The sequence below is a fragment of the Miscanthus floridulus genome, chromosome 4 (genome assembly GCF_019320115.1).
Source record: "Miscanthus floridulus cultivar M001 chromosome 4, ASM1932011v1, whole genome shotgun sequence".
Taxonomy (NCBI): domain Eukaryota; kingdom Viridiplantae; phylum Streptophyta; class Magnoliopsida; order Poales; family Poaceae; genus Miscanthus; species Miscanthus floridulus.
Window position 1 is genome coordinate 2,230,056 of NC_089583.1, and position 27,491 is coordinate 2,257,546.

The 27,491-nt window shown below is 43.1% G+C and overlaps 1 pseudogene; it reads left to right on the forward strand.

Moving 5' to 3' along the window:
• Positions 1–6: 6 nt before the first annotated feature.
• On the forward strand, positions 7–26,300 carry LOC136550711 (4-coumarate--CoA ligase-like 9; annotated as a pseudogene).
• The last annotated feature ends 1,191 nt before the right edge of the window (positions 26,301–27,491 follow it).

Consider the following 27,491-nt stretch of genomic DNA (forward strand, 5'->3'; position numbering starts at 1 on the left):
GCCAGGATGCAGCAAGCCTATGAAGCACAAGAGATTGCCAACATTGCACAGCAAACTAAGCAGGAAGACATGGAGATTCCGACTAAGAAGGTGGGAATTATTGCCCCACCCTCTAAGACGGATACCATTGAGATTGATCTGGGTACTGGTGATCCCTCTAAGATGGCTATCATCAGCGCCCACCTCTCCAAAGAATAGGAACTCGCGCTCACCAACTTTCTTAGGGAAAACAAGAATATCTTCGCATGGAAGCCGATCGATATGCCAAGTGTTTTGAGAGAGTTGGCTAAGCACAAATTGGATTTAAATCTCGGCTCAAAGCTGGTTAAGCAACGACTATGATGATTCTCACATGATAAGAAAGCGGTAATCAAGAAGGAAATTACCAAGCTATTGGCAGCCAGGTTCATTAGGGAAATTCTTCATCCTGACTAGCTAGCCAACCCTATACTCATCCAGAAGAACTCAAAAGAGTGGTGCACATGCATTGACTACACAGACCTCAATAAGCACTGTCCAAAGGATCCCTTCAGCTTACAGCGCATCAATCAGATCATAGACTCCATGGTCAGGTCAGCTCTTTTATCCTTTCTTGATTGCTACTCGGGCTACCATCAGATTGCCCTCCAAAAAGAAGATCAAAGTAAGACTTCCTTCATCACCCCATTTGGTGCCTATTGTTACACAACCATGTCCTTTGGGTTAAAATATGCCAGTGCAACCAACCAGCGGGCTATCTAGGCATGCCTAAGCGAACAGATCGGTCATAACGTAGAAGCCTACGTGGATGATGTCATTGTCAACACCAAGGACCCTTCTACCCTAATTGCTGACCTAAAGCAAACCTTTGACAACCTTCATGAGTACAAGTGGAAGCTCAACCCAACTAAGTGTGTGTTTGGAGTTCCCTCTAGACAGCTATTGGGTTTCCTCATGAGCCATCGGGGTATCAAAGCTAGTATGAAACAGATTCAAGCAATCACTCAGATGACTCAACCTCAATGCATCAAAGATGTTCAAAAGTTGATAGGGTTCATGGCAGCCCTCAACTACTTATCTCATGACTCAGGGAGAAAGGCCTACCTTTCTTTAAATTGTTGAAAAAGATGGGCAAGTTCGAGTGGACAATAGAAGCTGACGAAGCCTTCCAAAAGCTCAAAGAGTACCTATCCACCTCTTCAATTCTTACTCCACCTAAGAAGCACAAACCACTCCTACTTTACATTCCAGCTACTACTACAGTGGTTAGCATGACAATAGTCATGGAGCAGACTGAAGAAGGGCATGTATATAAGGTACAACGACCTGTCTATTATATTAGCAAAGTGCTATTAGAATCCAAGGCCAAGAACCCACATGTGCAAAAGCTCCTCTATGCCCTCTTAATTACTTCACGCAAGCTACGCCACTACTTTGATGAGCACAAAGTAATAGTGGTATCCAACTTCCCACTTAGTGATGTCTTACGCAATCAGGATGCAATAGGACACAAATCCAAGTGGTCAGTTGAACTCGGAGCTTAGAACCTTGACAAGTTGCATACGCTAGATACTTGGCTATATTGCCCTCGTCAACAATGGCTCTGGCTGTTGATTCAATTATAAGGCACACAACACAGCATTGTTCATGACATAGATAGGTAGCCATGATGCTATGTCCACTAACAGAGATAAGCCTTTTACCATGCTGCCACACATCTCTATGTTCCTTCCTCCTACAAGGTACACAACCTAGGGTTTGTTTACACCTTTCTCGGGTACTCAAACTGCTACCCTTTACTTATACGAGAAACGACGGCTGTCCACGCTGCTACGCATCTCTCCGACTATGATGTCGCCACCCAACATGCAACCTTGACAAGTTGCATACGTTGGATACTTAGCTATATTGCCCTCGTCAACAACTTCTCTGGCTGTTGATTCAATTATAAGGCACACAACCCAGTGTTGTTCACACCTTAGACAGGTAGCCATGCTGCTATGTTCGCTAACAAAGATAGGCCTACTACCATGATGCCACACATCTCTATGTTCCTTCCTCCTACAAGGTACACAACCCAACAGTTGTTTACACCTTTCCTGGATACTCATACTGCTACCCTTTACTTATATGAGATATGGCGGTTGTCCATGCTGCTACGCATCTCTCCGACTATGATGTCGTCACCCGGCACACAATCTTAACAAGTTGCATACACTGGACATTGGACTATATTGCCTTTTTGCGAGATACGCCTCCTACCCGAATGGTTTACATCTCCTAAACCGGGAGCCAATTACCGACATTTAGTTTAACTATTACATGTCATCCTAGGTAGGGTGATTCCTAGAAGCAAGTAACCTGATTCATTCGCTATGGGACGGGATCCTAACGGCAAATAATCGTCACATAGGTTCCTTGAACAAGTGACTTCGAACACTTCACATCGATAGAAGGGTCCAATATAATTTTAATCATAGCGACTACATTGATTAATTTTACCTGGCTATTCAGTCTTACGTGCCTTTCTAAAGGACTTGACAAGACAAATTTACAGCCTAAGTAGACTACAGTCTTATTTGAAACACTACCAAATCTAAAAGATTGGGAAAACCCATCTTAGATACTTAAGTACCCTACTAAGATGGATCATATTCACAGCTTACAGGCTAAAAGTATTGCCATTAAACTAACTAGCCTACATAAGCAAAAGGATATTGGTTCTTACAACGTGTCTACCCAGCACATATACTCAATAATTTTCTAGACTTACACAGCCTATTCATTAGGCTTCTCCATCCTAAGATCTAGTTCGTCAATTATGGTGGTGGCAGGGCCGTCGAGTTGCTCCTTAGCCCTCTCCATGGCAGCAAGATGGCTCCCGTCATCATAATACATGGTTATCTGCTGAAGATCGATAGCTAGGTATAGTACTTGGAGTGTACCAAGTACATTCCAAACATAGACCTTGGCGGCCCCATGCACATAACCCTCAAAGCGATTGGGGATGTCTTTCACTATGTCCACCCACCTCTTTTCACCATCTTCTGGCCTACAGAAGAGGAGGGCGAGTGGTTTCATAGCTTCCCAGAGAGTGTTCTACTCCAACTGCACCCTCTCTAGCTGGGCCTTCATGTCGGCTACTAACTTTAGAGCCTGCATCAAATCACGATCAGCTCCCCATTTTATCAGCTTAGCTCTAGTGAGTTCTTCACTTGCTCATTCAGTTACCTCTTTGGCTTGATTGTGTTGGGTGCTTAGAGCTTCATTCGGCTCCTTCACCTCACCCTCCAACCATCGAGTCCTGACCTACTCTTTTGAAAAAGGACCATACACGATCATTATCATGATCACCGTCTATTACATGTTTGAAACTGTAGGGAAGTCGTACAGTTCTCTTATCTTTCAGTTTGGTATCAAAGAGCTTGGCCTTCTCTATCATCTTCAACAAAGAATCAAAGGCATCATTCTTTCTAGATTCAACAGTTGCCTTGTGGTGCTCAGCCTCACTAATTTGAGCCCAAAGGATGTAGAGAGTGTCTTTGTGTTGTTTCTACACTGAAATCCACTCGGCTTCCTTCTGAGCTTGCTTCTCTTTCAACCTAGTGAGCTCTATTTGAGCTTCTTACACTCTGACATAGGCCTTTAGCTCTATACCCTAAGCATACGACTATTCCAGAGATGAGAACCTAGCAAATATTAACACATAAGAAGCAACAAGGTACAAGACTTACCCTCAGCTGACCGTCAAAGATAGAAGCCTAGTTTAGCCGCCTAGACCAAGACATCATCAACTCAGGGAACTCTGAACTATATGCCTGGAGCTGGGTACCCGGTCTGGTAACTAGGATGACATCATCCCCCTCCGCATACTGGGTGCTTGACGTTGGCACATCTAGGGAAGGAGCACTCAACGTAGCAGTGCTTGGGTTAGCTCTTACGTCCTACACATCTTCCTCAATAGAAGCCTTCGTAGGCTCTAGCCCCGGCGGCTGGTTAGCGTCCCCCTTTTTAGTCATTGCCACCTCTAGCTGCGGCACCTCCACACTTTTTGTAGTACCCGGGTACGTAGGTTGCTCTACTTCATTAATAGTGGACGTCGGACCCTACGCCCATGGTATCTTAGTGGATCTGGGTGGAGGCACAGGCCTGCTTGCTTGGCCTTTTTCCACCCAGTCACCATCAGTGAGCAGGTTTTCTTCAACCCAGGCCTCTTCACTCTATGCCTGGGTACTTGGCACCTTTGGTTTCCTAGTGTGAGCCATAGACAAGTCAATCTGGGAGAACAAAAATAACAATATAGCAGAAAATTGGGACACTTACTTGGCACTGGATTTCTTCCTTAGGGTAGGCTTGCCTAGTGACATCCCACTAAGTGTTTGGCCTAGCCCTAGGCTTGACACTGATGTCGATAGTACCAAGTCATCCGAATGACTCATAGTACCCACATCATGCCCAAAGGCGATCCCTTCATGCTAAGTTGGTGTTCGGGTGCTCCACATTTCGGGCGGTGGCATCCTACCAAGAGCAGCTCAAAACTACTAAGCATATCAATGTTAGAATTTAGTAAAGAGATTTTACTCAAAAACCACACTTACTGTTTAATAGAGAATGAAGTGTATTCCTCCTCTTTGGCCTGTTCTTCCACCACCTCATCTACAGTAACTATTTACAACTTGGATTCAGCACAGGGTAAAATCCAAATTACATGGAGATAGTTCAAATGTCTCTTACTTGGTCTCACCGTACAAAATCAACGGCCTCTTGGGTACTGGCCCACTCGCACGGGCGGCGATGTCGGCCTCTAGGGACCGCTTCCCACTAGCGGCTACCTCTCCAGCGCTTGGGTTAACCTAGGCTATGAAATCATCTGGGTTCCCCATTTCGCTGTCACCCTCTTGCTCCATAGGGTTGGCAGAGGCAGCACTCCCTCCATCTGCACCGCCAGATGTCGCACCGCTTTCGCTAGCTCCTCCAAATCTAGGATGCGGAGGCGGGGTGGGTAGGTCATTGAGGTTGCGCCCTAGGTGCTATACCAATAGTGATTAATCAAAAAGAGTTAGTACCCACAAAATCAAAACATTGCAAACTTGAAAAGTTTAGACTACTTACATCAGGAGGTGGATTCTTGTGACCTAGTTCGGGGTATTGGTACGGTATCACCGATACCGCCTAGAGTATGTCCTGAATTCTCTCTAGGAGTTCATCCTCGATCAACTTTTTAGATGTCACTCGGGCAGGGTCCCGTAGCTCGATGTACTCGAAGCCATAGTGCATCCTCTCCTACAATGCCTGCACCCGACACCTGGTGAAGCTAGCGACTACCCCAACATTGTTTAGGCCTTGATCTTTCATTGCTGAGAGCTACTTAAGGAATGAGCGGATTCCTTCAAGCTCCATCATGATCATTGGCTCCTTCTCCTAGCGGGCATTGGGCACCGAGGCGGCGTTGTTGTGGGTCTCTAGCAACGAATACATATTCCCCGCATAAAACCACTCAGCCCTCCAATTCTTCATGGAGTCAATGAGGCTATAGTGGAGATAGTCCTTCTTCTTCCTCACTCAAAACTGAATACCAGCACCACCCAAAATGGTTGGATTTGTAGTGTCCGGGTGCGGTTTCAGTTTGAAAAAAATAACGTAATAGGGAATGCCAAGGAAAGCTTTACAAAGATGAACAAAAATAGAGAGATGCAAGATGGAGTTAGGGTTCAGATAATTTAGGGTTATGCCATAGTAATGCAAAAACCTGTGCAAGAATGGACACGTGGGTAACCCTAAGCCATGCTGAATGAATGGAACAAAAAGCACAATTTCACCTGGTTCAAGATTAGGAATACGGTGCTCACCAGGTGCCTTCCATTCCCCTAGCTTTTGATCGGGCAAGTAGCCCTAGTCGTGAAGCTTCTGAAGATACTTTGGCTTTGTGATCGAGGACGGTCAGATCTAGGCGGCAGCCATCTCCGGCACCTCTAGCGCCCTCTTCTCGGCGATCTTCTTAGCGGTGGCACTCGGGTTCTTACCCTTACCCATCAAACGACGCTCCCTTATAGATCTAGGGTTTGCGGCGGAAAGCGCTTCTAGTAGAAACAATGGCTTGGGCAGAATGCGTAATTTGGTAGAGGAAGAAGGAGGATGGGGTGGCTACTTTTTATATAGGGAATCCACTACCACGTGGCCCACTAATCACACCAACGGGTGTGGCATTTTGGTTTCCCTTCCATTTAAATGGCGCTGCATGGATCGATACGACGGTTCCACGCCTTTTCATGATTTCCAATGGGTTAGAACGAGTTCAGACTTATCCGATGGTTTTCCTCTAACTGGGTACTAGCCAAGCTATGACTATTCTCTACATGTTTATAGCATGAAGTACCTGGATGATTTTTTAGTACTCGAACAATTGCTTGATAGTATGCACTAAACAGCACAGCACTCGGATGAAGATTTTTTATTCAACAACAGTACCATGGATACAAAGTTGAACACTTTACAAGCTTCAAGCTCACCCAATACAAGATTTTTTTAGTCAATAACCAAGATAACACCTACTCAGATATAACAGAGTACTCATACTCTAAGTACTTCTTAGTAGGTACTTTTCTACCCGATGCACTTGGATCTAAGAGAAGAGTAATGCATTTGGGTAGATAACAGAAGTGCAATGTATCCTAGCCTAGAACCTTGGGTAGACTATTTGGCTACGAACATTTGTTGGCCGCCTACCCTTGGGAGCATAGCTACTACAAATGGAAGCCTACAGACTAGTATGCAAGATGAGCTACTCGCACATCTTGCCACCCAGCCAGCGCCATCTGTATACATTGGGGTCTGGGTATGACCTTCATGCACAGACATTGACAGGCACCCTAGAAGAACTGCCATGGGACTGCTAGATGTGCCACTTGTAACACCCCAGGTGTTTGCCACCAGTTAAGCAATGGGTTTGAGCTAAAACATGGTATATTAAGTGATGATGAAGATGTCAAGGTCAAACCTATAGAAACGAGCCCCAACCTAAACTTGGAGATTTCACCTTTGCTCGCCTATAGACCCCTTTTCAAGATATATGCTTGGGTGGTGTTATTGGAATATCTTCGTGTGTCTCACATCAATAACCACCTATATTGATCCATGGAAAAGTTTCGTGAAGTTTGGAATCAAGAAGTCACATGAAATGACGAGTTATGTCGTTGCTTGAATTATTTATAAAGTAAAGGGGATTCTCGATCATCAACCAAACCTTGCAACCTTGCCCAAATGACTCTAGATTAACTCTACAACAAAAGTCATGAAAGGTTCATGTTGAGCCAATGCCAAGAAAATGCCACAATGGGTCACAACGGATAATTTAAGCTTTATCGTGGTCCTTCTTTGATCAAAGTAGAACTATAGCTTCTGCACCTGTTATGAAGTTGGGCCTTTAATAAAAGTTGAAGTTTGAGTGGAGTAGAGCAAACTTTGTTTTTGGACCTAGAGCCAGATCAACTTGGAACTAAGTCAAATCGAGGCTCGAACTTTGAATTGACAGCTGTTTTCAGTACTTAGAAAATTTTCTAAGTCTGGAATCCATTGTCATCGCTGTTGGCATTCCGCGTTCTCCAAATTTTGCTAAGCAACTTGAGTTGATCCAAATGTAAAAGTTGGAGCTTACATGATGGGGAAGAACATACAAGAAGATGGCACCAGTTGCATTTCATTTCGACCATCAATTTTGGATGTTTGCTTGTCGCTGTGAAATCACTGACACTACCAAGTTTAGTACTAATTATCTGCTAATCCAACAGCCTAATGGCCGAGCACCCTGAATCAAGTTTGTAGAGCATTAGAAGGAGAATAATTTTGCTTCAAGGCCCATAGCCCAATTCGGAGCAGAGATGGCCCAAAAACGGACCCCAAGTCGGGCACAGAGACGCACGCCACGTGTTCGTTGTTTTGTCTCCGTGGCAGCCATGCAACAGAGCGCGCACTCCATTGCCGCCGCGCGTCCCGCCTCCGCGCCACGCGCTGCCCTGCCCCTGCGCCTCCAAATGCGAACGCCCGAGCTGCCCGAGCACTCACTCGCCTCCCCACTCTCCTTCCCTCGCTCTCTGGTGCTGCGCGCGCTCCGGAACGCGGCCGCCATGGTTGCCGCCGTGAGCTCGAGATTTGGCCGCCGTTGTTCCTTCGTCTCCAGCCTCCCTCCATCCAAATTGACTGCACCACCACCTCCCTCACCTCGCGCCGCAACTCCCGCACCCCTCGCCTGAAGCCACTCGTCGCCGTCGTGCCCCACAGCGCCGCCGCCGTCAGTCTATGCGCAGCCGAGCCGCATGCGCATGTGGCCAGCCGTCCACGCTCCACCTCGGGCTGAGCCGAGGCCACCGGCGTGTGCGCGCGGGACCCCTGGTCCTCCCCCACCACTCCACCGCCGCCATCGACGCCCACAGCCGGCCGGAGCCGCGAGCCGGCCGCTCCTCTGCTCTGTTTTCCGACCAGGGGCGTCATGCTAGAATTCGACGAAGTTCAGGGTCCTAACTGCGAAGTCAGTGACTCATGTGAATAGTACCGTAAGGACTGGTTTGTAATTATTTTGCAAGAACTTTGGAAATTCATAGTAATTCATAGGAAATTCGTAAAATAGTAAATGAGGACTTTTTGGAATCCTTGTGAAATTGTCTATGCAGTGGATCTATAATATGGCATGTTTTAGTTTAAATATTTTGCGGTAAAAATAGATTTGTGCAGTAAGGTTGTAATGCTAGTTGAATTTGTTATTTTTCATAACTATAGATCTAGGGCTCCAAATGAAGTGAAATTTTTGTGGCATGCTACTCATGTGATAGTTGATGTGTGGTAAAAATTTCATGAGTATTGGATGAAGTATGAGTGAGTTATTGGTTTATCTTGCTCTCACATGAATTCTTGCTTTAGCAACTTGTCTTTTTCATAGAGGTTGCTATACATATCCAAATGGAGTGAAATTTGTACAGTAGACTATTGAGAGGATATGTGAGCCACTGTAAATTTTGTAGAAGTTATTGTGCACTTTTGGTATATGTTCATTAAGTCACCTTGTTATCTAAAATAAATTAAGAAATGCATTAAAAGAATTTATTTGGTCATGGACACTAGGTTTTCTGGTGTTCTTTAGTCATGTGTGACATGTTGATAAAGTTGGTTTTGCCCAATTATGTATTTGCAACATAAGTTAATAATTATTTTCTTGCCGATGTGGTTTATGGACAGATCTGGGAACTTAGCAAAGTTCTTTATGATAATGTGCTTTGTTGTGAAACTTGTTTATACAAAAGTTGTAGATAATTCATGTATCTAGCTTCTATTAAAATTTGGTGTCATTTGGTCAAGTAGTTTAAGAGTTACAGCTGTTTAAAGTTGGGTTTCAGAAATGGCTGTTTTCTGTCAATTGTGGACCAGTTTCTGTAAATGGATATATTTGACTTAGTTAACTTGAGAATCATGCTAAGATGATTAAAGATGAATTGTAGAAAATTTCATAAGCTTTCTAGAATGTCTTCTTGCAAGTCATTTGGATTTGTGTAACTCCAGTTATAGCTAAATCTTATAGCTGCTGTTTGCATGTCCAGAAATTGACAGATTCCAATTATAGTTGTTTGCTTGTATATTGCTAAGTGTGGCTTTGTTGATAATCAAGTTATGATACTTGTGACCTTATTAAACTTGTGTCATGCTTGATGTGCTTGCTCTCTATACTTAGTTGTGTGATGATAGTTAAATAGCTATTGGTGTCTATGTCTTACATAATCTTGTGTTGTCTTGAATGCTTATGTGATGCATCTTGTGTTACCATTCATCACATTCATACACATGCATCTTGCATCTCATTTAGGTACGCTAGATGAACCATGTGAAGGACGTGATGTTGGAGCCAAACCCGAAGATGGTGTTGGATGGATCTGTCCCGAAGATGGAAGGACTAAGCGAGTGCTAGGATCTGAGATGTCACCAGGATGGTGCAAGTTAACTGAACTGACTTGTGTCGGATCCCAGGCAAGCCCCGGAGCATTATAAGTCTCCTAATTTATAAAAGCAATTCTTTCTATATATGAGTTATATATTGTTGCATTAAGTTGTAGGAGTTGATTGAAACCGTTGATGCATTTATTACTATCTTTGCCTACCTTATTACCTTTTTACCCTGTTAGGTCAGGATCGAATAACTGCTTAGCCTTGCTTAGACCGGTAGCGATCGGTGATATCCGGTCACCTACATTATAGGTGGTTACTGGAAGAATTTAGCTATGGAAAGAATGATATCCTGGAATTAACCATGTGTGATGGATAATTGGAGACCGGACGGAAAAGTTGGAGGCAACCAGACAGGGTTCTGGGGTGCTGTTAGTTTCCGTCTGTGCCGATTAAGGACCGTTCGTTGTTGGGCCTCGAGTCATGTTGAACGCATGTCTTACATTTAGCTGGCCGGATAAAGTACCTTCCGACCGCGAAGCTGGGAGATTTTTCGGGCCGAGTAGATTGCCCGCAACGCACTGTGCCGGAGCAGGTGTGGTAGGACACGGGGGCGGGATGATAAGACCAAAGTGCAGTCGGTCGGCCCCCGGGTACATGTGGTTCCTGGCAAACTTGAGATTCCTGGAAAGTTGACTCGGTGATCAATATCTCACTTTAGCGGGTGAGTGAGGTTTGTGTAAGGAATAAATCACCAGCTGGTTAGGAATCGATTCGAATCGCCATCGCTCCTGGATAGTGAGCACTTGACTCGAGTTACTTCATCGTAGTAATTATTATGGAACAATGATGGTTATCTGGATGATATGGGATATGCTAAATCTAAATTGGAAACTGGATGTTATTGGTTAATCAAGTGATTGCTATAGTACAGGTGCTTACCTAGATGGATAGGTTATAATAAAGATGATGCAAAGTACTTTAAATGGTTTCTTCATGCTAGCTTATGCTTTTCGCAAACAAGTCAGCTAGCCCATTAAAGAAAGCCTTGCATGATTCTTGGTGTCATTTGTTTTGGTTTTCGACGGGTAAGTCTGGCTGAGTACATTTGAGTACTCAGGGTTTATCCCACCTTGTTGCAGGTGATGTTCTCGACCTGTTGATGATGGTGGCTAACCACCGGTGGGCTCGGTGATTCTATACTTACTTCTCATCTATATGCTTTTGTCGGATGATGTCACTATGCTAGCAATATATTTGGAACTTATATTAATGTAATCATTTGAAAGCTATGTTGTTTTCACTAAGCGGTTTTGAAACCCAAACTTGTACTATTATTTGTTAACCCCTTTGTAATATTATTTCCGCTGCAACCCGATGTATGTGATGTGTATTTGCTTAATCACGCGATCTTGGTTGTGAGGTTGATTTACCGAGGTCTTTCGGGACACTCGGCGGACTACCGGGTTTATATGAGTGAAAGTAAGGGTGTGTCAACGTGTTAGCGGGGACAATCGTACTTGATCTTGTATAAATTGGGCGGTTCTGTCACAGCTGGTATCAGAGCGAGATTAAGCATAATACTGTCAGGTACATAGTTTTAAAAGCTAAGTTTTGGTTTTAAAAGGGTCTATTTTAACCAAAACTTTTGTTACAGGCAAATTTGTCAAAACTTAATTGCAAAAATATGCTAGGGACATCTTCCTTTATGCCCAGTTAAGGACTATTAGGTGGCTATCTAAGTACTAACTTTGGGGGATGTACTTTGTTGAAAATTTTACTTTCGTCGTCCATACGGCGTGCTATTGTATGGATGCCATTCGTTTGAATGGTAATGTATGGATCAATTGCCTCTACGCCCAGGTAAGTGTGAGTTGTGAGAGCATGACCGCCCAACTGTCGGTCTAGGGGAAAGTTAGCTATGGTTACTGGAATATTTACATGTTACACCCATGTATATATGAAAGTACTTAATTGCAGGTATATTTATCGGGTAGCTATGGATACCAAAGTATATATATCTAGGGATGTATATATGGAAAGTATCTTAGTTTACTGCTCTCATTATGTGCTTAATTATCTCGTATGGGAATGGGCTGCAATGAATTTGCCTGCAGGTACGCTAACCACGAATGCGTAGATTGAATGTAGCTGACGACTAGCTATATATCGAGAGAGTACGTGTTATGCCACCGACATAGAACGTGATTGCCACCTTAGGCTGGCAATTTCGTGAGGACGAATAGGACGAGCATGCATCATGATTGTGCTTGTGCATAAATATGCTTCCCTTCCTTTGTTCTAAGTAACTTGTGATCGATGTATTGCACTATCTTCCTTGTGTGGAGTTAAACAAGAATGCCTTGTTCCTTGTTGCTTGAATAGGAAGTGCTTGAGAAAAGTGCGTGCTTAGCCTTGCTAGAAATAATTGTGGTTACATGCTTAACCTATAATGTCCTCTAGTTTAGCCAAGTGGTGGGTATGTATGCTTGTTATTTAATTAGTGCCATAGTTATCACCCTTTTGTCCTCGGTAAGCATACGAGTGTTGAAGAACGCTATACTAGAACCACGTCCAAGTTTTGGTAATCTCATGGTGGTCGTCTCCAACTAAGTCCTCTCTTAGGAACCTAAGCCTGTGCACGTGATTGCTAGCCCTTGAACGTTGTGCTACGAAGATCTTTATCCATGCCTTTGCTTGACCTTCGACCCAAGCTTAGCTCCCTTCTTTGCTCGCATGTTTTGTGGTTGTCCCGCTCCTGTGTGGGAGGACCTTGCAAGAAATCCTTGATAGATCTCATTGCTCCTTCTACTGATGATCTGGTGCAACGCTAATTGCTATCTACCCTGCTTTGGAACCTTTTCCTCGCAGATCCTGTCATTGCTTTAACAACTGAATCCTTAGTCAGTGCATTGGCTCTGTCCCTTGAATCTTGTTTATTTTTGTCTCCAAATCTCTCAAGTCTATGGACATTTATCAGTCTTGATCTCATGTTGCTGCTCGACAAGACCAAATCGCATGTTAATCTTGACCTGGTAATCACTTGGTGGACACAAGACGTATATGGAAATTCGGCAAGAAGTCCCCTGCTCAGTGGTCTTTGGCAATTAAGCTATGCTCTCTTGCGTCGTGTTTTGATCTTCGGATCCCCTGTTTATTGACTCCTAACCTTATGACTACCTTTGTTTGCTGTCCCTCCTTTGCGTAGTGCTTGCTCCTATGCAACCCAATTTGTGCCATGTGAGATTTCTTGTAGGTTATATGTTCAGTAATGGTGCCACGATTAGCGATCTATGGTGCCGCGACGAAACCGAGAGCCTCCTGTGGGTGCACACACAAGGCTGTGCTGCTCGGCACGCGCTGGTATCGAGGTTTCTAGTCATGATCCATTGCAGAACTACACCGATATGTTATTCTCACTTGAGCTCTTCCTTGGTTATCTCTCCTTATCATGTCAAGAGATCTATATGTAGAACTAGATGCAATAGGACTTCCTTCTGGAGTAGTCCAACGGTTAACCTTTGAAGAACAGGTCACTAATAGGAACATAAATAGACTGCAAGAGGTGGTAGACAAGTGACTCTACTCGACGTGACTGTCCCTATAATGACATCGATCATCTAGTGAGCAACTTATGTCATTTTCATTGGATCAGAAAGGTGCACCACACTTAAGGTGAAACAAGTTATCAGTCGGATGATAAATGGACCAGGATATTATGTGCTATAATAGGTCACCTGATATATATGAGTTCATGTCCAAGTTCTCAATCTTTAGGTGCATAAGGATCACGTAGACGAACCAACCTTCTTTGGTGTGACCCCTTTCTGCAGACTTCAATGGCGACCATCTATAGGCTTTGACCACAATTTTTATTATCAAGAGTGAAGATTTGGAACCTTTTTAGTGTTGAGGGACAACTGATTTGTTACCAGTAGGAAAGTTAGTCTTCAGTTAGGTAACGATTATTTGGTAGCTATGAAGGCCAGATCTCACAGAACAATGTGGATCAAGGAAACAACAAACCTGGCCCCGCAATGCAAGTGCTACTTCTTCTCTAAATGTGCTATCAAGTCAATTCCATCTTGGACAATCACGTATATAGTACAAGACGTTGTATCGGCTAGGTAGGAGCTAGTGAAAGCACATCCCTGATTTTAGTTAGCATCTTCATGCCCCAAGGTGCCAATTACACATGTTTCCAGACTCTATTGGATGAAGTGTCGAAGGATATATAGGAATGGTTCCTTGTCTATGTAGAAATGCCCTACATGTGGAATAATGTTTTGTGCCCTGTAAAAACAGCCCACAAGTCCAATGCTTGTGCATAGTCAAGTTGGTATCTAGATCAACGGTGGAAATTGTTACCTAAGAAGCATGTGAGGAAAACTCTAGCCTCCATCCTCAGCTAGAGAAAGACTGCTGCTGCTACGAGAAAAGTTAGAGAGTGCAAAACACACACCTCAACGTGTGGGGCGAAGAAAAGAGAGGACACGAAATCTGTCCAGATTTTGTGGCACTAAACCGGTTATCTTCAAGCCGGCGATTAGTGACTCAAACGAAGTTGGATTGACCCCAAACTTGGTGATCTCATTCCTTGCTTAGGACCCTCCAATGTCTTAAGTTGGTTTGAGTATTGGTTGAGTAAAACATCAGATTTAAGAGATATCTTGTCGGCTCGGTTTGCTGCCATTTCAGAACACAACAGTTTTGGTAGATGAATTGTTTGGATGGTCAAACGGTGTCCGGTTGAGTTGATTTTTGGTGAGTAGTTAGAAGACCCATGGATCTACCCGCCCACCAAATTTTGTGCATATTGGAGCAGTAGTTTGTGAGATATGAATAGAAAACAAAAGGGTATAGAATCTGCAATTTCGCGGTGACTGCGATCATCATTTGCATTAGACGGTGGTGTTTGTAATTCATACCAAGGAATTACAACTTGTAGGTATATTGCTGATTAGACAACCCTCCATACCCTTTAGAAGACTAATTGCACCCCTATGTGCCTTGCCTTTGCCCTCTTAGATCAGCAATGCGTGAGCAGTCAAGGTGTTCTAGAAGTCAAAATTGTGCCCTTGCAATTCGAAAGCAATTGGAAAGGTGTCAAACCGCAGATTTTCAGATTATGGTTTTTGAGATATTGATTGGCCTTAGAATGGAAGCCTTGACGACAAATGTAGTAAGAAAGCTGGTTTTGCTACGATGCAAGTCAACCTAACTTGCTGTGCAACTGCACCACAAAGGCAAATTGTGCTCAACCTGCTTGGTAGTGAACTAGTCCCTAGTTTTGTGATTACTTGCAACTTGTGTTGTCCTCCAAGCCTCACTAACATCCTTCTACGTCAATGGTTCTCTAATGCTGACATGCCTTTGGTACCTTATATGTGTTTTTACCCAAGAGGTTGTATCAGATTCAACCCAGATCACTGTTGCAACTTGGATACGAAGGCTCCCTAAGGAATGATCATCGAGAACGTTGAGCCAACAGAGTCAGCTACTATGTTTACCACTCACTCAGCAGACTCAGACCATACAATATTGTTATCAAAGAAAGAGCACTGCGCACATGGAACATTATGTAGCTTTTCATCAGTTGACATCTGAGTGATTGCACCGCTACAACCAGTTTGGATATTGGTTAACTAGCTTCTCATACTCTCAAAGGATGTTTACCCCATCTATGATCACATCCTTTATGAGAAGTTGTGCTCAAGCCACTTTAGTAGAGAACTGCTTTTCAAACCTTGGGAACAAATATAGCATCGTTACAAGGAATATCCATCAACCGACTACGGTCTAGTGCAAAGTCCATAAGGTCTGTGCTATATCCACTTGGAAAGTAGATGCTGCAAGTATTTAGTCTACGTTTGTATCGCTCTTCATACATCAAGGACGAAGTACGTAGGACATTGCTATCTTGGATTCCTCCCAAAGTAACAATACTTCATGAAGGCCAACGAAGGAAATTCTTCAGACAAAACTTACTACCAAGGACAAGTATCAGAAAGTGTCTTGACCAAATTAGCCTCTCTTATGCTTGAAGCTAGGTAGCCTAAAGCTATGGCTGATATTGGAAACTGGTAGCATGTCTCTCTTCCATAAAAGTCTTTCGTCCTAAATCTCGGGACGCGATTCTTTTAAGGGGGGAGGGCTGTAACACCCCAGGTGTTTGCCACCAATTAAGCAATGGGTTTGAGCTAAAACATGGTATATTAAGTGATGATGAAGATGTCAAGGTCAAACCTATAGAAACGAGCCCCAACCTAAACTTGGAGATTTCACCTTTGCTCGCCTATAGACCCCTTTTCAAGATATATGCTTGGGTGGTGTTATTGGAATATCTTCGTGTGTCTCACATCAATAACCACCTATATTGATCCATGGAAAAGTTTCGTGAAGTTTGGAATCAAGAAGTCACATGAAATGACGAGTTATGTCGTTGCTTGAATTATTTATAAAGTAAAGGGGATTCTCGATCATCAACCAAACCTTGCAACCTTGCCCAAATGACTCTAGATTAACTCTACAACAAAAGTCATGAAAGGTTCATGTTGAGCCAATGCCAAGAAAATGCCACAATGGGTCACAACGGATAATTTAAGCTTTATCGTGGTCCTTCTTTGATCAAAGTAGAACTATAGCTTCTGCACCTGTTATGAAGTTGGGCCTTTAATAAAAGTTGAAGTTTGAGTGGAGTAGAGCAAACTTTGTTTTTGGACCTAGAGCCAGATCAACTTGGAACTAAGTCAAATCGAGGCTCGAACTTTGAATTGACAGCTGTTTTCAGTACTTAGAAAATTTTCTAAGTCTGGAATCCATTGTCATCGCTGTTGGCATTCCGCGTTCTCCAAATTTTGCTAAGCAACTTGAGTTGATCCAAATGTAAAAGTTGGAGCTTACATGATGGGGAAGAACATACAAGAAGATGGCACCAGTTGCATTTCATTTCGACCATCAATTTTGGATGTTTGCTTGTCGCTGTCAAATCACTGACACTACCAAGTTTAGTACTAATTATCTACTAATCCAACAGCCTAATGGCTGAGCACCCTGAATCAAGTTTGTAGAGCATCAGAAGGAGAATAATTTTGCTTCAAGGCCCATAGCACAATTCGGAGCAGAGATGGCCCAAAAACGGACCCCAAGTCGGGCACAGAGACGCACGCCACGTGTTTGTTGTTTTGTCTCCGTGGCAGCCATGCAACAGAGCGCGCACTCCATTGCCGCCGCGCGTCCCGCCTCCGCGCCACGCGCTGCCCTGCCCCTGCGCCTCCAAATGCGAACGCCCGAGCTGCCCGAGCACTCACTCGCCTCCCCACTCTCCTTCCCTCGCTCTCTGGTGCTACGCGCGCTCCGGAACGCGGCCGCCATGGTTGCTGCCGCGAGCTCGAGATTTGGCCGCCGTTGTTCCTTCGTCTCCAGCCTCCCTCCACCCAAATTGACTGCACCACCACCTCCCTCACCTCGCGCCGTAACTCCCGCACCCCTCGCCTGAAGCCACTCGTCGCCGTTGTGCCCCACAGCGCCGCCGCCGTCAGTCTATGCGCAGCCGAGCCGCATGCGCACGTGGCCAGCCGTCCACGCTCCACCTCGGGCTGAGCCGAGGCCACCGGCGTGTGCGCGCGGGACCCCTGGTCCTCCCCCGCCACTCCACCGCCGCCATCGATGCCCACAGCCGGCCGGAGCCGCGAGCCGGCCGCTCCTCTGCTCTGTTTTCCGACCAGGGGCGTCATGCTAGAATTCGACGAAGTTCAGGGTCCTAACTGCGAAGTCAGTGACTCATGTGAATAGTACCGTAAGGACTGGTTTGTAATTATTTTGCAAGAACTTTGGAAATTCATAGTAATTCATAGGAAATTCGTAAAATAGTAAATGAGGACTTTTTGGAATCCTTGTGAAATTGTCTATGCAGTGGATCTATAATATGGCATGTTTTAGTTTAAATATTTTGCGGTAAAAATAGATTTGTGCAGTAAGGTTGTAATGCTAGTTGAATTTGTTATTTTTCATAACTGTAGATCTAGGGCTCCAAATGAAGTGAAATTTTTGTGGCATGCTACTCATGTGATAGTTGATGTGTGGTAAAAATTTCATGAGTATTGGATGAAGTATGAGTGAGTTATTGGTTTATCTTGCTCTCACATGAATTCTTGCTTTAGCAACTTGTCTTTTTCATAGAGGTTGCTATACATATCCAAATGGAGTGAAATTTGTACAGTAGACTATTGAGAGGATATGTGAGCCACTGTAAATTTTGTAGAAGTTATTGTGCACTTTTGGTATATGTTCATTAAGTCACCTTGTTATCTAAAATAAATTAAGAAATGCATTAAAAGAATTTATTTGGTCATGGACACTAGGTTTTCTGGTGTTCTTTAGTCATGTGTGACATGTTGATAAAGTTGGTTTTGCCCAATTATGTATTTGCAACATAAGTTAATAATTATTTTCTTGCCGATGTGGTTTATGGACAGATCTGGGAACTTAGCAAAGTTCTTCATGATAATGTGCTTTGTTGTGAAACTTGTTTATACAAAAGTTGTAGATAATTCATGTATCTAGCTTCTATTAAAATTTGGTGTCATTTGGTCAAGTAGTTTAAGAGTTACAGCTGTTTAAAGTTGGGTTTTAGAAATGGCTGTTTTCTGTCAATTGTGGACCAGTTTCTGTAAATGGATATATTTGACTTAGTTAACTTGAGAATCATGCTAAGATGATTAAAGATGAATTGTAGAAAATTTCATAAGCTTTCTAGAATGTCTTCTTGCAAGTCATTTGGATTTGTGTAACTCCAGTTATAGCTAAATCTTATAGCTGCTGTTTGCATGTCCAGAAATTGACAGATTCCAATTATAGTTGTTTGCTTGTATATTGCTAAGTGTGGCTTTGTTGATAATCAAGTTATGATACTTGTGACCTTATTAAACTTGTGTCATGCTTGATGTGCTTGCTCTCTATACTTAGTTGTGTGATGATAGTTAAATAGCTATTGGTGTCTATGTCTTACATAATCTTGTGTTGTCTTGAATGCTTATGTGATGCATCTTGTGTTACCATTCATCACATTCATACACATGCATCTTGCATCTCATTTAGGTACGCTAGATGAACCATGTGAAGGACGTGATGTTGGAGCCAAACCCGAAGATGGTGTTGGATGGATCTGTCCCGAAGATGGAAGGACTAAGCGAGTGCTAGGATCTGAGATGTCACCAGGATGGTGCAAGTTAACTGAACTAACTTGTGTCGGATCCTAGGCAAGCCCCGGAGCATTATAAGTCTCCTAATTTATAAAAGCAATTCTTTCTATATATGAGTTATATATTGTTGCATTAAGTTGTAGGAGTTAATTGAAACCGTTGATGCATTTATTACTATCTTTGCCTACCTTATTACCTTTTTACCCTGTTAGGTCAGGATCGAATAACTGCTTAGCCTTGCTTAGACCGGTAGCGATCGGTGATATCCGGTCACCTACATTATAGGTGGTTACTGGAAGAATTTAGCTATGGAAAGAATGATATCCTGGAATTAACCATGTGTGATGGATAATTGGAGACCGGACGGAAAAGTTGGAGGCAACCAGACAGGGTTCTGGGGTGCTGTTAGTTTCCGTCTGTGCCGATTAAGGACCGTTCGTTGTTGGGCCTCGAGTCATGTTGAACGCATGCCTTACATTTAGCTGGCCGGATAAAGTACCTTCCGACCGCGAAGCTGGGAGATTTTTCGGGCCGAGTAGATTGCCCGCAACGCACTGTGCCGGAGCAGGTGTGGTAGGACACAGGGGCAGGATGATAAGACTAAAGTGCAGTCGGTCGGCCCCCGGGTACATGTGGTTCCTGGCAAACTCGAGATTCCTGGAAAGTTGACTCGGTGATCAATATCTCACTTTAGCGGGTGAATGAGGTTTGTGTAAGGAATAAATCACCAGCTGGTTAGGAATCGATTCGAATCGCCATCGCTCCTGGATAGTGAGCACTTGACTCGAGTTACTTCATCGTAGTAATTATTATGGAACAATGATGGTTATCTGAATGATATGGGATATGCTAAATCTAAATTAGAAACTGGATGTTATTGGTTAATCAAGTGATTGCTATAGTACAGGTGCTTACCTAGATGGATAGGTTATAATAAAGATGATGCAAAGTACTTTAAATGGTTTCTTCATGCTAGCTTATGCTTTTCGCAAACAAGTCAGCTAGCCCACTAAAGAAAGCCTTGCATGATTCTTGGTGTCATTTGTTTTGGTTTTCGATGGGTAAGTCTGGCTGAGTACATTCGAGTACTCAGGGTTTATCCCACCTTGTTGCAGGTGATGTTCTCGACCTGTTGATGATGGTGGCTAACCACCGGTGGGCTCGGTGATTCTATACTTACTTCTCATCTATATGCTTCTGTCGGATGATGTCACTATGCTAGCAATATATTTGGAACTTATATTAATGTAATCATTTGAAAGCTATGTTGTTTTCACTAAGCGGTTTTGAAACCCAAACTTGTACTATTATTTGTTAACCCCTTTGTAATAGTATTTCCGCTGCAACCCGATGTATGTGATGTGTATTTGCTTAATCACGCGATCTTGGTTGTGAGGTTGATTTACCGAGGTCTTTCGGGACACTCGGCGGACTACCGGGTTTATATGAGTGAAAGTAAGGGTGTGTCAACGTGTTAGCGGAGACAATCGTACTTGATCTTGTATAAATTGGGCGGTTCTGTCACACCACTTCACCAGCCATCACAAGATTTCTTCTAGTTGCAGATCCAAACTACTCTACCATGCATAATTGTGGGTTTAGCCTACTTCTAAACCCTCTCACAAGACTTCTTCTAGTCACTACAGTCCTTGGCCATGCCATCTGAGTACTCTTGAGGGCTGGTCTACTTTGCTCACCACCATTTTCTCAAGCTTCACCTCTAAGCCACTTTGCTTCTTTTACAACTGAGGTTCAAGTGCTCGCCAGGAGGGTTTTTATAGGCGTTTTGGTGTTGCCTATGGACTAGGTTCATGCGGCATACAAGGACAAAGCTACTGACTCCTATACAGGTTCATGTGCTACACTACAAGGGTACAATGTGCCCCACTACACCTTTTTAGTGTACAATCGGCCTTTTTCCCAGCACATGTGAAGTCATAGTACACTTGGGAGCACCTTTGATGGCATATTCCTACGAATATCCTGAGCATCTTTGGAACGACTGTACTAAAGCTTTGCATGTGACTTTGACATGTCTTACCTACTTTTGTACAAGCAGACAACAAGAGGCTCAGGGGCTACACTCATTGAGTGTACTTTCCTAAAAAGTGAACATCACCCGGAGGCTTTGTAGAGCACCTTATGGCTTCACTCACGAAGGCACTTGGAATGCACTTGTTTCTACTCAGCAAAGCCAAGAGGAACAAGGAGGCTTCTAAGTTCAACCATGACACGCTTGGGGGCTTGATGGACTAGGGTCCTAGGGGTTCCCTATGGGAGTTCCACTTAGATGGGCCCTAGGATGGCCCACGATATGTTGAAGGACGCGAGATAAGGTGGCGTGGACTTCAAGCTATTCCAGATTGACTTAGTTGGCTTATTATGAAAGCTAGATTCTGTAATAGGACTATGACTCTTTTCTTGTAACCGACTAGGACTAGATACGTACCCTTATCCTCTCTCTTATATAAACGGAGGAACGGTGCACCCCCCATGTAACCTAACAATCATACAATTAATCCAACACAAAAGGCATCACGCCGACTAGACGTAAGGCTATTACTCGATAAGAGGGCCTGAACCAGTATAAATCGTTTGTCTCTTTGCGTTTACTATCAAGTTCTGCGTACACCAAAGCCCTTTGAACACTATCCCGGGTATCCCCGTGATGGGTTGCCGGTTATCAAACACCGACAAGACTTAAACTTCTAGTTTCTAAGCTAAAGTATTAAATACTTAGTTTATGGATATACTATTTTTTGACTAAATTGATCCTTCTAAGATTAGTTAATATGCTAGTATAGTCCAATTGTTCATGTGCTTTAAAAAATTCAGTTTTCTTTCTATCTACATGGTAGTAGTGCACAAAGAAATATATAACCTTCATGGTTAATTAATTGAGGCTTCTTTGTGGATAAAGTTAATGCAAAATTTGTTTAGATAGGCAATAGACAATTGTTTATATATAAAACATATAAATCTGATGCATTCCATGCAAGATTAACATATATTACTGCAAGTAAAATTTACAACTAAGAACTTTATATTAGTCTTCAAGCTAATAAAGTAACCATTAACTCTTCTACGAGTTTACATAATCCACTTAATTCAACGAGAATTAAAACATAATGCACCACCGCTACTACTAGTACTTCAGGATAGTAATTTAAAAGACAAAACAAATATGTAGGCACATGATTCAAGTTCTTCTTCAAGAAAACCCTTAAATATTCTAAATAATATCCATTCTGACATGTCTTTACTTCAATACATGACAGACGGTAGCTTCATGCTTTATTCAATAGTTATGGTATAGAGTCACAAGCCTTCAAGGGGTGTAACATATGAAAGCTAACAATATCCTGGTTTATAAAGCTGTCTAAAAATTCCAAGTCAATTTTTATTTTAGTAATTTCTGATGATAGATTCAAATACTTCATGTACTGCATTGCTCTTTAATATTCTATACACAAGAGATATTTCTTCGAGAACATTCATTGATAAAATCTTATTTACCATCTTGTCTTCTAAACATTTAATACAAAGCTTCAAGCTATTGTTTATTGCACAGCATTATACCTCAATCCATAGGTATACAAGCTTAAAAATTCAACTTTCAATGCAATATGATATTCTATAGTCATAATTTGGGATTTTTCTCATGCAGTGAGTCCCACAATGCATTTGTTATTTCTCTTGGCCATATACTCATTCTAGAGAGTAATCAAGAGATATATATCCTAAATTCACTACACTTCAATAATAGCAAAATATCCTACATGGATTTAATAATGACCATAACAAATAATTTAACTTTTCAAAGTAATTCAAGGATATTTCTTCTTTCTTTAAGGCATGCATATTAATATAAATTGGACCATGTACATACAAGTTTACTACATGTAAATAAGTAGCAAGGTGCAAAAAGATAGTGGATGATTATGCAAAATATTCTTAGACACATCCTAGCATTTTTCAGGATATAATCATGGTACATGCTAATTTTCAAAATTAATACCAACAATTCATTTATCCCAAAAATTCATTATGCTAGAAAAAAAAATAAATATGAGCCTCTCAAAGGTGATAAGTCTAAGGTCTGCGGGATCTAGAGAGCACATATATCTTATACCATGTTTCTAGTGTAATCATTCAAAATTTTACTCTTGTAGTTACATGGTATATTCATAATGCATCATAGATAAATGCATTCAAACGAGAATAAACATATCAACACATTGCATATATACATGAACATAAAACTATAAATGTATCCAAACAAAAGAATTTTGTTATACTATTAAATTGCCAACACACGTTTTTCTGCAGGAATCTCTTAATTTTATTGTGCCATACAATTTTCAGAATGCATATGGATCATATAGGAAATATTATTCAGAACATAGCATAGTTTCCCGAACCATAAATTTATAATTACTAGAAAGTACCGGACATATTCTTATAGAATACAAGACCATGCATAGATTCTGCAAGCTTATATATACATGTATATATGTATAGAATTTCATATTACAATATGGCCCTTGTTTTTCTGATCTCTTGGAATTTTCCGCGTGGCCCGTCAATTCGTTTTCGGTCGATTTGGTCCATCGTCTCCCCTTAACCCGAAAGCCTTATCTCGATCCTCTTTTTTTTTCTCGGCCCATAAGAGCCTATGCGACCCATCATATGGTGGACCAGCTGTAGTTAAAAAATATTTAGGTGTGTTTAAATCGAGGAAAGTTTAGGGATATCACATGAAAGTCTTCAAATAGTAATAATAAAACAAATTATATAAGTTCTTAGTAATCTGTGAGACGAATTTATTAAGCCTAACTAATCCATCATTAAGACATGTTTACTGTAGCATCACATTGTCAAATTATAGACTAATTAGATTTAAAAAATATGTCTCCTAAATTTATCGTAATCTGTGCAATTAATTATTTTTTAACCTATATTTAATACTCTATATATTTCAACCATCCAATATGATCGAGAGTAAATTTTAGGACGGACGCGGCTGTCTACTGCTGCTGGAGCAGCCTGCGGGATCGGACGGAGACTGTACACTCATGATGACCCCGATGACTGAATGCGAGTAATAGGGTGGCGCGGCTGCTGGCCAGGATACGAGAGCACGATGGTCGACAGCGCTGGATACGAGCTGCTGCGGTGCCGAGTGGACTAGCAACAACACGTTCGCTGATGGTTTCTGCACTAATAAGTTCGACTCATGCTGATGGTTTCTGCAACGACACGTTCGTTTGGTTGGTTTATCATAAAAGAAAAATACGGTACCATAACTAATAAGTTCTGAACAGTATTTTGGTTTATCATCTGCACAGTGTTTTCAAACGGAACAGTATTTTTTCCTCACGACAATCAGCCAGAATAGTATTTTGGCTTATTTTTCAGTCCTGCCGAACAGGCCCATCGGCACAGTGTTTCCAATTGCAGTTGTGTACTTGTGTTCATCATAGCATAGAGTGCAATCTAATGCTCAATTGATCGGTTAGAATTGTCTGTGAATTATTACACTATTTTTTATACATATTTCCAATTGGTAAAAGGGGTACGGTCTTACGGAGACTACATCCGGTTTCTGCCGTGCTGTTGGAGAGGAAGAAGGCGCGGGAATTGGATCCGTGGGCCGTCTTTCATCGGGCGCCCAAGCGAGGATTGTTCATCCAGAAACAGGGGTTGCCCTGCCTCCTGGACTCCTGGTGTGCCAGGGGAGCTTTGGGTCCGAGGCCCTTTCATAATGAAAGGTACGTCCATATAACCATGCAATTAGTCTAGTAGTAAAACAATATGCTACTAGTATCCACTTTGCTCGTATGAAATGATAACGTTGCTTTTAAGAGGACCTTTTCCTGCTGATAGCTATAGTTTGAGTGAATCCACAGAGGTATTGTATATTCAGATTCAGACATGCACGCACCTGTGTCGTTTTCATGGAATTTTGGTATGGCCGGACCAGCAATGTCCTGCAATAGTTTTATAAGTTGACAAGAGTTTCAGCTTTTAGAGTGTCTATATTTGCTTCTTCAGCCACCAAAGAAAATATGCTACCAACCTTGCATCTGTTTACAGAATATGTAAACTTCACAAAAAGAAAAGAAAAAAAATGGAATTATGTTGGCATTCCTGTGTGGTCCCTATCCCTTCATGTGGAGAATATGTTCTCGGTTAATTTGAGGAGCTATCTGATTCAGTATCAGTGTTCCAACTTTGCTAGTGCATAATGTGATGCCTGTTCTTGCTTGATTATTTCGTCATCACCTTGACATTAAACTGAAACTTCTGTGACACTTTGTCGCATTTTGGCACTAGCGTAGGTTACCTTGGCGAGGAGGATTCTACATCTGAGATCTTGGACAGTGAAGGATGGTTGAGGACAGGAGATGTTTGTAATATTGACCAAGTCGGGTTCATTTACACTGTGGACAGGCTGAAAGAGTTAATTAAGTACAAAGGCTACCAGGTATCTATCTGCTAGTGTTTTAAATTTTCTAATTAGCAATAATAATCCCATGACCTAGCAGAGCATCTGTTACAGACTTTCAGTGTCAGCTTGCCTTCTCTCCTGATGGAATCTGTTTCATTTCATTCAGGTGCCTCCTGCAGAGCTCGAAAGCCTGCTTCAGACACGCCCAGATATTGTTGAAGCCGCAGTTGTCCCGTAAGTACACATACACCCAGAAAACATGAGAATCAATCCTTTTAAAAAAGATACTAATGGAATATTACAATAACTATTCTTCATAATACAGATACCCTGATGACGAGGCTGGAGGGTTCCAAAGCATCAACGACTGCTACAGATCATTGGAGCTGATGTGGTAGATCCAAGATGACGCAACAGTCCATGCTCGCCCAAACCGAGCGATTGGGGTAGGAGTTGTCGGAGATCACGTGATCCTTGAGATTGTACTTGTCGAGGACGACGATGAAGAGGAAGCGCAAATGGCCATAGTTGTCAGGTGACTTCTCCAAGGTCATAGGGACGAGGACCTTGATGTTGAGGATGGCAATCGCCTGCATGCGAAGGGTGGCGTTGGTGGCTTCCTTGTTGGTGAGATCCCGATCGCGTGCCTCAGCAGCATGGTGAGTGGCCTCGTTCGTCAGGCGCTGGGGCCTCAACGGTGGAGGCGTCATTGAGCGTCATTGTTGGCGCCATGGTGTCATTGGGCGCCAGAGGAGCTGCAGTAGGAAAACCACCAGGTGGTGCCACTGCTTGCAGGGGAACTGCCTGTAGTGGAGTAGGGGTTGTAGGTGTCTGCACTTCAGTGTCCTCTATTTTATCCTCCCACTGATAATACTGACAGCCTCCGATCTGAAACCCAAAGCATCAACACATTGTCACCAAACAAAAAAAAAAGAAATAGGCAAAGAAAAAAATGAGCAGAGAAAGAAACACAAACTGCAAAATAGAGGCACTTGTGAAATGCATAGTTGTTGTTCTTCCGGGTCATCGAGATGAAACGATTGGTAAGCACATGACAGTTGGGGCAAATCACCTGCTTGATCCTACCACCATAGCTGCTAAAAGCTTGAGACATAGCTGTGGCAGGAGAGAGGTGAAGGAGATAGAGCTCAAGTTGGATGAGTGGCAATAGATAGGGCTGAGGACCTATATATAGGAGGAGAAGCCCAGGGGCTCAGTTGGTGCCAACAACCCTGGCTTTGGCACCAAAATGCCTGGCCTGGAGCTGGCCTGGGAATGGCACAGAAGCAAATCAACTAGTTCATAGAGCCTCTCAAGTCTAAGGGCATCTAAGTCATTTGGCTGCGTCGTTAACCACCGTTAGGAGCAAAACTGAATGGAATGGCGTGTTGGACAAAAGAGTTTAGTGTCATAGCACCAGGATCCGTGTGAACTTTTTAGTGACATGCAGAAATAAAACATCTTTCATAGTGGCACAAGAGGAAAGGCTCTTTTTCTTTCTACACCCAACTAGCATACTTTGCCAAATCGCCACCCATCACTTTCTCCACAACGGCGCCGCTGCCGCCGCGGCGCCTCCCCCATCCCCTCCACCGCCGTCCCTTCCGTCCTCATGGACTTGGTAAAGCTGGCACTGCAGCTCTCAAAGCGCGCAGGCGACGGCACCTCCCAACGGCTGGCGGCCGCGACTGCACGGGCTTGGAGATGCGGGAAGCTCTCAGCGTCGAGGCCTCCTACCCCGCCGCCGCCGACTTCACCGCCGTCGAGTTCCTCCGCCCCGGCATTCTCCTTCTCCAACCCCTCATGGAGATGCGGGAAGCTCTCAGCGTCGAGGCCTCCTACCCCTCTGCCGCCGACTTCACCATCGTCGAGTTCATCCGCCCCGGCATTCTCCTTCTCCAACCCCTCATGGAAGCTTCCAACTGCCCCAC